The sequence below is a fragment of the Chiloscyllium plagiosum genome, unplaced genomic scaffold, assembly GCF_004010195.1.
Source record: "Chiloscyllium plagiosum isolate BGI_BamShark_2017 unplaced genomic scaffold, ASM401019v2 scaf_1707, whole genome shotgun sequence".
Classification (NCBI taxonomy): Eukaryota; Metazoa; Chordata; class Chondrichthyes; order Orectolobiformes; family Hemiscylliidae; genus Chiloscyllium; species Chiloscyllium plagiosum.
This window is the reverse complement of record NW_025211554.1, coordinates 3,783-7,520: the sequence shown is the minus strand read 5'-3', so window position 1 is coordinate 7,520 and position 3,738 is coordinate 3,783. Positions and strand designations below refer to the sequence as shown.

General features: G+C 41.4%; 1 gene segment (V, D, J or C); it reads left to right on the top strand.

Moving 5' to 3' along the window:
* Nucleotides 1–3,738, top strand: part of LOC122547076 — a 17,248-nt gene that overhangs the window by 10,646 nt on the left and 2,864 nt on the right.

The following is a 3,738-nucleotide window of genomic DNA, read 5'->3' as shown; positions in this document are numbered from 1 at the left end:
AATCTCCTGTGAGGTTCAACACAGCGGGTCACACAAGAGCAAAGTAATGCCATGTCCAGGTACGTGTTGTGGGAACTGAGGTAAACAGATCATCTGTGATTAACATGGATAAGGCATTATTTATAACCGTTTTCACAGAATCACCTTATACAGCACAGGAAAAAAGGCCCTTTGATCCATCCAGTTCACGCCTATCAATAGCAGCCACCTAACTATTCCAGTCTCATGTGCCAGCACATGATCCATTGCCTTGTGTGACTTGCCTTTGCAAGGATGCATCTCAAAACTTCATACTTATTATGAGGGGCTCAGTCTCTACATGACTTATAGGTGCTGAGCTCCAGGCTAACACCACTCTCTGTTTGATTTTGTTTTCCCCTGAGATCCACTTGGAACCTCCTGGCCTTACCTTCACCCTGTGCCCCTGAGGCATTGATCTCTCCATCAATGGGAAAGGTTTCATCCAGTTTACCCTGTCTATGCCTAAAATAATTCTAAACATCATGGATAATCTTCTCCCTAATTCTCCTCTGCTCCAAGGAAAACCCCTGTCTATCTAAACTAGTTTCATAACTAAAACCCTCCAACCCAGGCAAGATCCTGGCAAATCTCATCAATACTGCCTTCAGTGTAATCAAATTCCTTCGACAACATGCACACAACGCTTCGGTATGGCCTAACCAGTGTTCTATTAAGTTCCAGTATCATCTCACCACTCTTCATTGTCAATATCTAGGCTAATAAAAGCAAATATCCTCCCACTTTCTTAGCCTCTTTATCCAGACGACACAGTACTATAGGGGATCGCTGGGTACATGCACCAAAGATCCTCAGGCCTTTCCAAGGTTCCACCATTTAAAACGTCATACCTCATAGATTCTTCTGCCGAATTACATCACCTTACATTTATTCAGAATAATTTCCATTTGCAACTTTTCTCTTCACATACAACCAACCCTTTTATATCCTCCTGCAATCTAAAGCCATTATGCTCATGACTTATCAACATGACAGTTTTCATTTCATCTGTGAATTCACTGGTTAATCCTCCTAAATTTGAGTCTCAATCATTGATATGTAAGAGAAATAGCAAGGAAATCAACACTATTCCCTGCAGAACACCAGGAGACATAGATTTCCAGTCACGCAGACACCCGATGACTATTATCGCCTGCTCCCACCACTCAGCCAGTTCAAGATCCAATCTGTCAAATTAACTCGGATCCCATTGGCTCTGATTATTGCTATCATCTGGACATCGAGTTATCTCTATGAAAACTACTATCAAATTGTTACACATGACTTCCTCTCAATAAAACCGTGCTGAAAATAGTTGATTTATCTTCCAAATGAAGACTAATTTCACTTCTCAATTGTTTCCCCACCACTGAGACTAGCTTGACAGATCTGTGTTTTCATTATTTATCCCTTCCTTCGTCCTGCAAAACAGTGCAACGTTGGCTGATCTACACTCACTTGGCACAACTGCTGTGGCCAGACAGGAATTCTAAATTATTGTCAGCAACCCAACTATTTAACCCTTTGCATCGCTCAACCGCTTGGTATACTTTTCATCTACCCTGGAAATATAACCACTATTCATTCAGCAAGACATCACAGAACATCACGTCCTGTGTCCTAATTTCTGAAAGTACATCACAACGTCCTAATTTCTGAAAACTACATCACAACACTCCTCCATGATTTCGGTCCCCACATTGTCCCTCTTACTCGTGAACACTGACACAACACATTCGTTTTGACCACAACCTAATCCTCCGACACCACTCCAATAATAACACTTAATGGGCATTACTGATTCCCAAATAATTCTTTTATTATGAATGAGCCTTAGATCCAATCTGTCAAATTAACTCGGATCCCCTTGGCTCTGATTATTGCTATCATCTGGACATCGAGTTATCTCTATGAAAACTACTATCAAGTTGTTCCACGTGACTTCCTCTCAATAAAACCGTGCTGAAAATTGTTGATTTATCTTGCAAATGAAGACTAATTTCACTTCTCAATTGTTTCCCCACCACTGAGACTACCTTGACAGATCTGTGTTTTCATTACTTATCCCTTCCTTCGTCCTGCAAAACAGTGCAACGTTGGCTGATCTACACTCACTTGGCACAACTGCTGTGGCCAGACAGGAATTCTAAATTATTGTCAGCAACCCAACTATTTAATCCTTTGCATCGCTCAACCGCTTGGTATACTTTTCATCTACCCTGGAAATATAACCACTTTTCATTCAGCAAGACGTCACAGAACATCACGTCCTGTGTCCTAATTTCTGAAAGTACATCACAACACCCCTCCATGATTTCGGTCCCCACATTGTCCCTCTTACTAGTGAACACTGACACAACACATTCGTTTTGACCACAACCTAATCCTCCGGCTCCACTCCAATAATAACACTTAATGGGCATTACTGTTTCCCGAATAATTCTTTTATTATGAATGAGCCTGTAACTTTTAAAAATATTTTCCTTTATTTTGACTGGTATTATTTTCTCATGGTCCCTTTTGCTCTTCTAATTCCTTTGTCTTTCAAACTCCTCCTTGCACGTTCTGTACTCCATATTAGTTTCTATTGTTATGAGATTTCAGTATAGACCGGAAGCCTCCCTTGTTTCTCTTTATCTCACCCTCCATGCCCTTTGGTGTCCAGAGACCGCTGCATTCTTGGTCCCACGCAGTGGCTTCCTGGGAAATGTCCTCCCTGTGATTTTCCTATCTCTTTCTTAAATGTGTCACACTGCTCTGACTCAGACCTATAAGTGTCAGCTTCCAGTCCACTCTGGTTAAGTCATTACCTGATCGTACTAAAATTGTCCTTCCCCTTTTCAGAACTTTGGGCCAATTTCTATTCCTTTGCAGTACAATCTGAAATCCAACTGATTTACCATCACTGTCTGCAAAGTGCTCCACCATTGGTGTTTTATCCACTGGGTCGACTTCAGTCCCTAAAGTTAAGTTCAGGTTCACCCCTCTCTTGCAAGGTCTGGATTAAAATTCTCTGTATTAAACACACACTTTGTTCAAATATTCTCCTGGGGGCATTTTCAGAATTGTGCTCCCTCTAAATTTTTGACAAAATGAATATCCAAGCCTATGCTGAGGAAGTTAAAAACCTCTTTTCTCATTCCCCTATTTAATTTACACGTCTCTGAAATTTGCCCATGTATTTGCAGTTGGTATTTTGGACCTATAGTAAGGTCTATCGTGCTCTCCCAGTAGTTACGTTTGCTGTATTTTGGTTTTGAAGTACTGTCCATTTGCCTTTGTTCAAGGAGGTATCCATGATTTCATTTCTCTTTACAGCCTAAAATACTCTTGTCAGAATTGCAACAGAAACAACATTCTGTACCGCACACCCACGCCCCCATCATTTTCCATCTTTCCCTGTCTCGCCTGAAGGCACTAAATCCTGGAATATTGAATAGCCACTCCTGCCCGGCTCTCAATATGTCTCCGTGATAGCAACAGCATCATTTCTTCATTTATGCCAGTAATTCGTCTGCCTTGTTCATCAGACTCTGTCATTAAAACGAATACCATCCAACGTTGCTATCTCCCTATAGCAACGTTGTTACCAGCCTATAGTTTCTGTGCCTCCTTGACTCCCTTGCTGTGTCCTCTAAATTTAGCCTTTCACATTTGTCCTGCTTATCTTTCTGTGTGGATCCCAGCTTCTCCAGCACTCTGCACAATTATGATTCCTGT